Genomic DNA, 13358 nt, shown 5'->3' with positions numbered 1-13358 from the left:
AGTAGACTAAAAAAGAAGGGCTCACAGAAAGCTGCTGCCTCCACTCAGCTTGCATGAGCTCTAGATACCCCTGGAAGGCAAAGCTGGTGTTCTTGCTGTCACACTTCTTTTGCCTCCCTTTTCTTTCCTGCTTTTTTATTCTTCCACTATGTCCTTGAGTTCTCTGTTAGAAAGACAAAACTCAGTTTATATCTGGTTAACAGGTATGGGTACATGTCTGTACTTGCATTGGTTAGCAGTATGACAGTAAATTAGTTAAGCATGAGCTAGTACCAAAAATAGAAAGTGAAGGAAACTTCCTTTCCTTCTAGGAAGGTAAATTTTCATCCAAAGAAATGAAAGAATGAGTATATGAATCTCAAAATGCAACCATGACACGTGCCTTATGTTATTGTAATGATCACCATTTTCAAAAACTCCATTTTCAGGCACTTCTCACCATCAGAATCCAGAAGCCTGCTACAATTCTTAAATAGTCAAATGGAGATTTACCATAAAATACTTACAAAGTGCAATTACTACCATAAAATACACTGAAGTGCAATTTAATTTATCTGATAAAACTTCATATTCTGTTTCCTGACATTCTTGACTGATTGATTTAAATGATGTAGCCTTCACATTATTTTAAGAGATTAGAGATTCTATTTTACTGTTGTACGAGAGTGTATTTAGGTTCCAGACCTGCAAAGATTCATGCACATATTGCACTTCAAGTTACGCTTTAAGTCCAGGTTATTTAAATTTAAATCTGGGTATGTGAGGTTGTGGGACTCAGTGGGAACTTGTAGAGTAAGCTACACGAAATATCTTGGAGTAACACTTAAATAAAAATGAACAGTGTATTTTAATACGAAAATCAAAAAAATCAGGAAAGGGATGAGTTGATGCAGCCAATAGGCCTTCAGGGTCAGTGGAAGCCCCTATGAATCAGCTATGAACTACAGCAGTACTACAGGGCAGGAGAATGTTTATGTTGCTTTCAATCTTTCTCTTTCTGTTCTGCAAATAAAGAGAAATCACTGATTTCTATCACTTCTCAAGCTAGAAATATCATTTTAGAAAGAACAGGTATATGTTGAAGAGAAGGCTGTAACTAACCTTGGCCGAACAGCTACACTATAGTAGAGTACATGCAAGTATTATGTAGTTACATACATACATACATATTATAGTGTGTAGTATACACAGTAGATATATGTATATATATGCATGCACATGTATATGTAATGTAAACTGGAGTTCATAAGCTGTCCTTGAGATAGATTAATTATTATGTCAGTAGGAAACATTAGGGCCTATTGACTTAGGTAAAGGTTTAGAGAGGGATAGAAATCTTTACTTTGGCCAGGTGTACGTGCGTAGCATATGACTGTGTTCAAAAGGTGAAGGGAAAACATACAAAGCTGACCAAGCTCAAGTGAACATCCTGGCTGAGCCATGACCTGTGACCTTCAGTAGCTGCCACGGGCCTTTATGGATGATTTCTGATGAACACAGCCCAGAGTAATTATGTTTTTGTAGACTGCTTGTTCCTGTGATCGTAATTATAGGTACTCTGTCACTGAAGCATTAATTACTGTGTAACTTGCAGGTTTTCTGGTTTTATAATATATCTAGCTTGGAAGCAAATAAAAATATAATAGTGACATCGTGATCACGGGGACATTGAATAACCATGTGATTGCATGTCCAAAAGTAGGCAGAATTTACAAAGAAAATACTGTCCTTGAGGCAGATATCTGTGTCTAACTATAATGTTCAATGTTTGGACTATGAAGGTAGAGGACTGTGGCTGCTCTTAACAACCTGCTTATTTGGTTCAAGTAATCGCAAAAAAAAATATATCACAATAGCAGCAAGCTGAATATGTAGCTCATCTATAAGAAAAAATGAATAAAACCAGAATTTTCAGGTCTTCTTAGGCATTTTCGCCTACCTCTCACTTCCACCTCAGGTGGGCTCTTCCACTTTTTCCTCCATCTCATTTTAAAGATAGAAATAGAATTCCCTTGGAACAAAGAATGATTTTATTACATCTGCTCAGCACCTAACAAATAGGTACCTACACATTGCTACCAAGATCTTTGGTAAAACTGGCTGGTGCTTTACTATTAGAAGACAAAGTTTTCAGAAACTGGGCTAGCTCACAGAAATCTTGCTTTGTATAAACCCAGATGCCTAATTACTGCTATAGGCTAAAAGAAAACATTTTTGGTATCATTTTATTAATTTCGGTATGCATAAACCAGTTAATCTCTAATCCCATGGCACCTCTTCATTTACCAGACAATCAGGCAACAACTGTTCCCATTGTTCCCATTTATGACCCTAATTCTGTACTATACGGCAGTATTGACTTCAGTGGAATTACTCTTAATTCACAGAGCTCTCTAGAGAGAAAGAGTATAATCAGATCCCTTAAAAATTACTACAAGTGAGAGAGTAATATGGGCTTTAAAGTTGCTGATTTGCTGTATTGAAATGTTTCAGCAGCAGTAGGTTGCAGGAAAGTCTATTGTCATGTGCTGCTTATGTTTCAGGCATTATTCTGCCTAAAATACATGTTTGCTGAGGATTTTGTTAGTAGGTAAGTATAAGTTACACTAACATAAATAAAAGAGCAGGATGTGTTTAAGAAAAAGTACGAGAAAAAGTTGGTATCAAGAAAATCATATAAATACCTCCCATCTAAAAATAAACATAGTCTGCAAAGGGCTCCATGAACACAAGCGACACAAAAATTGCAGTGGTGCTTGTTAGAATCTGACTGACATATCAAACCCACAGGAAGAGAAGGAAAAGAGGGTTATTTGTCCATGGGAAGTTAAGACTTCTGGAGAGATTTATAATAGGTTAAGATCCCCTGAAAAAAATTATATGTCTTTCCTCTTGTTTTATGAAACTCCATTCCTACAATTTCCTTTTGTTGTACTGAATCTGTCTCACAATCATTTAGCCAATAGAAACAAAGGAAAAAATTGATCATTAAAGACTGAACCTTTTGATACCTTTCAAAAATTTCCTGCCATTGAAGAATATCCTAAAACTACATATCTGAATCTCAGCTATCCCATCAAATGTGATTTTCATAGGAAACAAAGAAACTATAGAGAGACATTATACAGCATAGGGAGTAAAAAGGAAGAGAAAATACTTGTTTGGTTAGTAGGTGTTAAAGACAGCAGATATTAAAAATGTCTTTTAATCATTAAACATGGAAGTGATTGCCAGTTTGTTATTTATACACAGATTAAAAGATATAAAACTAAAGAAGTAAAATATAATTATTGACAATACTGATTATATATAATGCTATACATTTTTTTAATTCAATATACTTTTAGGTAAAAATGATTATTATTTTCTCCCCTAATCTAACTAATTCTTTTCTTTCGTGTTCCCAGATACAGTATTTTGGCTTAAACTAGGTATGCTGTTTGGCAGTGATTTTCATATAATGCTATAATGCTACCATCCTTCTTGAGGTATTTTCACATAAGAAAAGCAGATGGTATTATAGCCAGGGCTCCACTACTGGATTATCATATCCCATAATCTGTCTCAAGTGTGAACTATTTTGGAAGGATTTCAATACAGTATACGTGCTTAGGTTCATAAATTGATAAAGTTTCCCAAGACCCACAGCTGTCCACTTTACTGTGGGCTCAAAAAATATGTGTAATTTTTTTGGCCAAGCAGGTATGTTCTACTAACAGGTATTAACTGGCTTGTCCAAAATTCACTCAAGAAAGTGTGAACATTCAAGCAGCAGCAGCTGTAAGCCTATCAGTATTAATATAAACCAGAATACTGATAATCCCTGTCTTCCTTTTTCTTTTCGTTTTTCACTTTCAGGGTTTCTTTCTGGCGGTAAAATATTCACTAGAAAACCAACAGGAGGGACCATAATATACGAAACACAGTCCTCAGGTGAATCAGGTCTAAAGCAAGTGACACAAATGAGACATTCATGCCAGAAGGTGCTGGATGACAGAAGCTGGACCTTAAGTTAGTTCATGAGAACTGGTATAAATAAATTGTTCCCTTGTGACTATTTAGTCTTTTAAACCTGACTATTCCAACTCAAACTGTTACGAGGCGCACACTTTTGCTATCACTTGTCCACACACCTGTCTCTTTTGAGCATTGGCTGGTGCACCCACTTTCACTGCCTGTCATAGCAACTGAACTAGAACTGGGTCATTTTATTGTCCTTTGTCAGAACTCATCAAGAGCAGTGTTGTAATTTTTTTACTCTATGATAGGGGAAGGCCGATTAAAACTATAGAAGCCAGACAGTGCTCAGTTGTTCCGGGTAATAAGATCTGCATAACCCTTGTCATCTGCACTGAGATTCTACTAATCCCTATCAAATTATGTTTCATATAACAAAATTAAAACAAAATTAAATCAAACTCCTTGTGTCTTAATCTCTATCATGGTTATTCAAATTACCCTGTTCACATGACTACTGGAAAGGAAAATATGTCAGTGCTGAGACTAGAGAGACCCAATGAAAAGGAAGAGGGAAATCTGGTAACCAAACAACAATGTCACAAACTTCCACCTGTGAGAAGGATCAACAAAGTTCCTGTGCCATGCTAGCACATGGGTGCTATGGAAGAAATAAAAGTCTTATCCCTGAATACAAGGAAAGAATTCTAGAACTGGAGATACTTTATGGCAGATTAACGAATAACACTGTAAAACATCTAACTCTCCTTAGCAATAAGCAGTGCTAATACAAAGCTCTGTGAGCCAGGAGGAATGAGGCTGCTGTCTGGATAGTGAAGAAAGAAGTACGAAGAGTACAAGGAAAAGCTGTGGGTTTATGTTTAATGTTTATTCTGAAGAGGTTTCAGATATCACAGGCAAGTATCCTGCTAGCATACATGTGTATGACAGCCTTTTAAAGTGTTAGTCAATAATGTATCACTTACAAAACACGTCAAGCCTCAGGAATTATATTCATACCATTGTTAACTTCAGTTAATGGTAGAAATGGATCCATGTGCTGCAGGGAGCCATAGGAGTCCAGCACAGAGACATTATAGACAGAAAGCACAAGTAGCAGAGTTTATACCTCATCTGCACTTTCTGGATAATCAGAAATCATGTCTCAGTATGTCTGAAAATATCAAACATAGCATCATAGGATCATATGCTAACACAGTTGTGAGCAATCTCAGGAGGTATCCAGTGCAGCTTCCTGCCCAAAGCAGTGTCAGTGATGAGGTGTGAGACCAGTTTGTATAGGGCTTGACCCAGTTCAGTCTTGGGAACTTCCAAGGAAGGGGACTGCACATCTTCTCTGGGCAATCATCATGTCTATGTGGGATTAGCAGGGACTATTGCAGCACTAAACGGGATTACATTTTTGTCCTAAACTGAAGATGTATTTGGCACCCCCTAGCCTCAAAGCATGTGTATACCTAGACTGGGACCATTGACATGGTCTGAAAACTGACATTCATTTTCAAGTGAATCACAGTAGTCTTGAGTTTTTGGGAGTGAGTGCAATGAAATCACTATTTGAGATGATCGCAATTTCTCCCTCAGAACAGCCCTCTGGTTTTGACTGTCCACTACCCAAAACATCGTTATTCCTGAGAAAAAAAATAATTATATTTTAGTAAGAAAAATTGAAAATGTCATTGGGAAATATTTCCTATCAATATTCAATATAACTTCACTGTTTGGGATTTTTTTGTGATAAATTGGGACTGGAGAGAAAAACAAGGCCTGTGTTGTCAGCGTTAGAATTTTGCATCTGGATCTGCCCCTGGATCTGCCAGGATGATGAAGCTCTGGAAGTCTATGAGCCGGCTTGGAGAGGCAGTCATCAGAGTTGCACATTATTGTCCTAACTTGAAACAAGAACATAGATGTTTTTGAAATCCAAAATGTGATTTCTCGCCAGCTATTAACTCAGCACATGATGGAAATCAGTAAATGAATATTTATCTGGATTAAATGGCGCAAAAATTGCTTACTGTATGTTTTCATTGATCTTTTTTTTTCATGATTCATGAAACTAGGCTTTCAAAAACACTTGTGAATAGCCTGATTATCAAGCTAAAACATAGTTTCTGAGTAACTACTTTGGGTGCTACAGAATGTACAGAAGACCTCCTCCTTCAAAAAGCATATCAGAATAATTTGGCTGTTATAGAATGAAAATAAGTAGAATATAAATAGTAAAAATTATCATAATCATCAACAGAATTAATATCTCTAATGTGATCTAATATGCACCTGTCTTAAATAACAAAGAACGATAAATAGAAAAGATAAAAGGAATGTACATGATGAAGGAATCTTGCTATTTCTGAACATTTTTTGGGGTATAGCAATGCTTTTGTTACTCTTTGCAGGCAGAAAAGTTCACTTTCTTCTGAAATTATTATTCATCCTGCCAAACAACTTGCACTGGGTGGTAGACAAGTGCTGGAAAAACTGTAAGGGAGACCAACAACATATATGTTACTTCTGTTGCAATGAAATAGACATAATGGCAGAGACAGGAAATCTAGGAGAGATTATTTAAATAAATTCCATTTTAGGCACCAAAAGACCCTTTCACAAAACAACATATGTCATTTGAGTATCTCTTTCTGTCATCATAGATTATGAGCAAAACTCTCACTTGCCAAGTACCTGCAGTTCATATTGGCTTCAGCAGGGTTATTGAATGCAGTCCTCGTCACTGATGAAAAACCTCACCATTCATTTGCAGCTGCATCAACATAATTCTGGAGATGCTAGCTTCAGACAGGCACCTGGGTTTGAAAATGTGGCCTATATTACATGTATTTTATCTGTAGAGACAGCAGATCAGCTCATAAACTAAATTTGTGGCAGAAAATGCTGTTTCAGGATATGGGTATCTCTTCAAATGATTTAGACAAACACCCATTTTTGTAATATAATTGGCCATGATCTCATGCTATGATATTATGAAAGAAAAGTGGGAAGATTGAAAGAGAAATATGTGACCAGGATATAGGCAGATTATTGTTGACAGCAATGAGAACACCACCACTGATAAGTACATTTTCAGGAATAATTATTCTGTATGATTCTGGACTCTACACTGTTACAGAGAAATATTTTTACTGTGAGAATAATACTGAAAAATTAAAAGTGGAAAAATACAGTTGCAGGGAGAAAATATACATGCCAGGTGGAGAAAGCTTTGCCTACAGAACTGAGTGTTAGAATATGCTAATAATAAAATTGTTAATGACTAAGTGAGTGCAGTGTAGAAACTGCAGTTACCTTATTTAGATGAAGTGACTGTGTAAAGTATGTTAACAGAATGCAGAAAGAGCAAAGAAGGTATAGAACACTAAAAATGAAACAGCATAGTCTGCTTGCTGGGGCTTTCTGATTAACACAGAAACAAAATGTAGTACTACTAAGATATTTAGGAAAAAAAAAAAGTCATCACCACCAAGCCAGTATGGAGCCATTGGCACTAAAGTCTCATACTATTTTGGTGGTTTCTTTCTTCTGAGTGAAATAAGAATTTATTTGATGCGCTGCATTCTGGGACATCATATCCAAATTTCTCAAGGTTACTGGTGTCTGATTGAGGTTCACAAGGTCTTTGGGGATGTAGAACAATCATCATCAGGAACAATGGAAACATTGTTCTCAGGAAACACTTAAGATGGACTAAAGATTTGAAACTGTAGTTAGAATTGTGGAAGCAAATTATTTCCCCCCCCCCTTAACTCTTTGAATTTATATTTAATTTTGGCTACTAAAATTTACTGTAAGTTGTAATTTCTGACCAGTTTCAGCCTCTTCTCTTATACCCTTTGACCCTGGATTATGAAACTGTCTGTCTGCCTCTATTCTTCACATCAGGCAGTTAATTTCTGGTCCATTTAAACTTTCATCTACCTGTTCTCTCTCCCCCCCTGTCTCTGAGGCTGAAAACCACAAATAACTAACTATAACCAGTAGATAAGAGTCAAGCAGGAAGGACAGAAAGGTGAAATCAGTGGGAAACATGGCACAAAGTGTTCCACATAGAAGGGAATAAAATTTATCCAAAATTATAACATATCAGGTCAAGGAAAGGAAGCAAAAAACCCCTCATATTTCTATATTAAAATAAAAAAATCCATTAAGATTATTTGTACTGCCAGGACACTGATGTCCAAAAGGAACCATTTTATATGCTTCAAAACTGCATTTTATTGATCTTAAAGTGAACTTATGGTAGGAAGAAATTTATATATGGTTACTGATTGAAGACACATCCAATCTGATATTGTCCACAGGAGACAGAAGTTCTTGCTGCCTGTTGGTCACTCTCAAGAAAAATGTCTAACATGAACCTAGCTCCTGCAGAGCAGCTGCTGTCCAGTTTGCCGCTGCAGCTGCTCAGCAGTGCCTCCCTGTCAGCTGCTGCAGGGCAGAAGAGAGGAAAGGAAAAGAGGAGCCCTGGCTACCTACTGCTTGCTAAGCTAGCAGCATATGGAAACGCTCTCAGAGCAGGAATTCAGCAGCCATGGCTTGATCCAAGGAAAAATAGAAACACCCTTCTTCATCCGGTGATCTCGCTGAAGTTAACCTCACCAGTAGAGAGGTACTGTGTCTATAGAGCTGCTTGGGAACACTGATTCCATTTAATGAAAGATTTCAATATGGCACATTTTTATTTATTATTGCTTAGAAATGAAACAGTTTGAAATCCTCTGTGAAAGGAAATCTTGCCTGCACAGAATGTGCTGCAGCTACACACCCTAGTTCAGGCCAGCTCTCCTCATGGTTTTCTCTGGGGACCCTGCTGCACTTGAACTAGGAAAAACTTCAGCAGAACCAGAAACCTTGCTACCTCAGGAAGCTCTACACCACTGCTCTACCTTTCATTGGCATCAGGATGAGAGCCAGGAATCACCATAAACCTGCTCCAAATACATGGTGCATGTTTTCATCAGTATTGGTAAAAACACATGCTGAATGTGCAGACGTAGAAGAATAAATCCTAACTACACAGTTTACTCAAGGGAGAAGCTAAGAAAAGGAATGAGCTTCACCTGACAGATGGCAGTCCTATCACTTAATGTTTGAATATACTGTGGAGAAGGCAGTGGGAACTTGGGTACAAAGTGAATTAGTTTTAGAAATATATGGATCTAGTTAAACGAATAACTTGCAGTCAATAATCTAGTTTTTTCCATGCTCTAGAAATGAATGCACACAGATCAGAATTTACTTCTTTTTTCAGCTCACTTCATATTTGTTACACACACACTTCTGAAGAGACCAAACTTAATATATGTGATCCAGTCATAATAGTTCTAAAATACCATCACTTACTTTCTGTTATGATGTTAAATAGATTACAGAGAAGGTACGTGTTTATCTTCAATTACATTTCCCATGGTACAGAATTACTCACAAATATATGGAACAGGGTACTGCTTTTGTGTACCATTAAAATTCCTCTATATACAGTATGAGGAAAAGAATAAATTAATAGAAGTATGTTTCATGTCTTGCCTAATTATAATCAACATTCTTTCTGAAATGAAGGCTGCCAGAATGGCGGACATAGCATTGTAATCTAGCTGGCAAATCTCCGAGAGGCACAGCACATGCTGGGGTCATTTCTGTCACTCTTAATTGGCCAGAGGGGGTCAGCACGGAGTAGTCTGAGGCACCCATTACTGGCCAAGAACCCAGGGAAAGAAGATGAGCGTCTAAATAATGCAAACGCCCAAAGCAAGAGCCCACACCAAAACTGTGGCTTAATATGAGGGAGTGAAACCCTGTGGTGAGACAGAGAGATATTGAAAAAGTCTCTCAGAGGAAGAAGTGGAAGTCTCATTGCTTGAATAATTTAAATCCTAAATGAATAATACAAACGCAAATATACTGAAGGGAATGATCCAGTGGCAGGGCATCAAGTAGATGGATATATTGATGCTTTTTGCAATTCTGTTTTCATGACCTGTACATACCACTTCCAAAATGATCCTAAGTCAGGAGATTTTGGATCCCTGGGCATTCTAACATAGCACATAATAACAGCAATGTATGCTGTCAAATAACAAACTTTACTTTTTATGGATCCTTCCAGAAAAAGTTCAGTTGCCTGCTGTCTTACTGTTTTGTCATGTTATGCTACCTTTGTCAGCCTAGGAAATTAAGCTCACAGAAGTTCTGCTATTACAGATTTTGCATGTATAATTCATATTCTTGCCATCAAATTACAGTCCCTCTAAAAGAATTACATGTAAAATATACATTGAACAAAATCCAAAATAAGTATAATATAACTTTTTTTGTGGTACTGAGGGACTAAACTAGCTGTAAAATTAACTAGAAATTTGTAATCACTTTTTAGAATATAATTTGGAGTAGACACTTCTTTTGTCCTTTCATGATACTAAAATCTTGATCTCTCTTCTCCCAATAAGGTATCTGAAGTCCTGAATGCTAACAAGATCATATGCATACACAATGAAGGAGTAAACCTTAAGGCCAAATACAATAATCACATCTGTGCAAACTCATTGACATCGGTGGTCTTGCCAGAAAGAGGAGAAGCAAAAGTGAAATACAAAATAACCATAATCAGACCTAATTCAAGGTGAATTTTGTGTCAATGCTAATGAAGTATTCCCAGTTTGCTATGTAGGCGACTGTGCGGCTGTAGGACTAGGAAAGACTTACTGGTGCCGGGGCATCAGCGCAGTACAAGCAAAGACAAATTACTGCTAGAAGGAGCCAGCTCTGGCAGCAGTAACTGTCACCACTCACACCTTATGCCTCTCGGTAGCATCAGCAGAGATTGCTGTTTGGCTGCTCATGGTGTTGAAACAGCTGATTTCTCTCTTTTCCAACAGAGGTAATTCGGCAGTCTGTTGTCCCAGGCAACTGCATACTTTGTCTGTGCCTAAAGCCTAGCCAGTCATAATCTAATTGATGATCATTATTATTGTGAAAGATTAAAACAAAATCTAGAGCTATAACTTGAAATTTTGGAAAGTTATTAAACAGAAAAAAGACAAGGAAGCAAGAGTGATAAAAAACAAAAGGTGATAATAAAAGACATAAATCTGTCACGGAATCACAAAGAGCATCTCAGCATAAAATGGGATTTGAAATGAAGTTTCAGTATTTCACTTGACAGGCCTGAAGACATTCCCAGCCTTATTTAAAATTGGAAGCATATATAGCATAGATGGATGAATAAATGACAGGGCACACAGGTTATACACGGTAAAAGCAACACAGATACCCCATGCTCACTGGAACAGTGTGCGGGGGCAGAGAGAGAAACCAAGAAAGAAAGACAGAAAGAGGGAACGAACTAGCAAGACTTAACACTATATTGCTCCAGTACAAGAAGTGTTAATTCAAACGGGAATGCACTAGCAAACTTCTGTTTACAGGAGGGCAGACCATAGAATCACAACAATAACAACATGGAAAACATAGGACTTTGAAATGCAACAACATATGGTTAAAGCATATTTAAGCTGGAAGAGGAAAGACATTTCTCTTAGGGAGAGTCTGCTGGATCAACAACGAGTAAAAGGCATAGTCAAGCATGATAAGATTGCTGGACTAAAACTGACTGTCTCCTTTACATCCTTTTTCACTGAAACTATGGTGGGAAATATGATTACAGCCATTTCCCCAGAGTTATCTTTTCCTAACGACAACAGGTTTAATTGCTAAATGCCAAGATGCTGGAACAGATCAAGAACACATCTCCAGGCACATATTCTTCTAAATTCTCTTAAGGAACTTGAGAAGGAAGTCATTAAATGCCAGCAAAGACCTTGAAATCACTGTCTCAAAATCAGCCGCTATCCTCGAGGCCAGGAAAGACCGTGTGTAACGCTGGGGCAGGGCAGCATTGCCCACGGGGGAGCGGTCGCTGGGCTGTGGCCGGGCGGTGCCACGGGTGGTGGTGACAGGAGTGGGCAGCAGGCGAGGGGGGGAGCAGCCATGCCAGGTGGCTTGCAGCTCCGGAGACACCCTCCCACGAGGTTCTGGTCTCCTGCAGAGCTGGCAGCTGTACAACTTCGTAGAGAAAATATATATCTCCATGGCATTCTCCACTTCTTTCATCACACCACAGAGGCACATTTATGATGGATTCAAACTTCCCCACTTGCACACATATTTTTCCAGTCAAATGCAAATTGTTTCACATTACTTTCTCTGTGCTAGTGGTAAATTTTCCAGTGTTACTATATTCTTCTCTTGCTCTTCTCTCACTATTGGCTTGCTACAGAAAATTATAAAGCATTACACACAATAAGTATTAGGCACTCCAGGAGCAACAGATCATCTACAGGACTGCAGGGATGTAAATCACCGTGATGAAAGATTTTCTGATGCCACCTATTGCTCACGTAGTTATTACATCCCATCATTCTTGTGAATTCAGCCCCTGCTAAAAAACACACCTCAGACCTTGTCTTTCAGCAGCATTTATCTTGTTTTGACTGGGGTTGTCTCAATCAGGTTCTAAACTAACCATGGTGGAAAAAAAAAACCCTGCACTCTGCTTAATTTACATTCACATAATCAACATCAAACTTATAGCTACCATCAGGAGACAGAATAGAAGAGGACTTCCAGAGTCATGGAGTTCTGGTCACTGCTATTTCAGTTTCCAGGCAAGCATAGTGTGCCTTTCATACTTCACATGAAAAGATGGGGCTTCAGTGAGATTTGAATTCTCTCTCTCTCTTTTTTTTTTTTTCTTCTCCAGCCAGGCATCCAAAGCACCGAGCTCTGGACTCTGCTCGCCTGTAGTTGATCTAGTTTGCTGCTAACTGTTGAATACTAGAAACAAACAGTGATTGTTCAGTACAGGTCACTATTGCGATTATTTTCTATTGCTGTTACAGAAACATCAAAGTGCCATTTTTAATGTAAAAATGAGAATGAAGTCACTGCTGGCCATTATGACTTGACTAGATGTTAGGTACTATATAAAATGTTAAAATAAATATGCTCCTCTCACTTTATGTACACTTGTTCTACTGCTGTCTTTGCAAACTCGAATAAATTTTCAGGGCAATATATGGGTGTTCTTGGTCATGACAAAGAGCAGAAACAGAAAAATTCAGCCTCCTCCACTGTCCAAATGACATGATAAGTGAGAAAAAATACTAGAAGAGTTCTATTCTCTAGTGTTGATCAGAGTCATAAAAATGTTGCACGTCTCAAAATATTACGAGTACAAAGAGTATATGGCTGTTATTCCTTTGATTCGTACCTCCAAGTACAGCGGTTAAAATATTTGCTTCTGTAAATAAGCAACACTCACTTCCTAAGACTGATTATGTACCTGATTATATATTGCTTAATGTGGC

The sequence above is a fragment of the Opisthocomus hoazin genome, chromosome 9 (genome assembly GCF_030867145.1).
Source record: "Opisthocomus hoazin isolate bOpiHoa1 chromosome 9, bOpiHoa1.hap1, whole genome shotgun sequence".
Taxonomy (NCBI): domain Eukaryota; kingdom Metazoa; phylum Chordata; class Aves; order Opisthocomiformes; family Opisthocomidae; genus Opisthocomus; species Opisthocomus hoazin.
The sequence above is the reverse complement of the archived record's forward strand: the minus strand, read 5'-3'. Positions refer to the sequence as shown.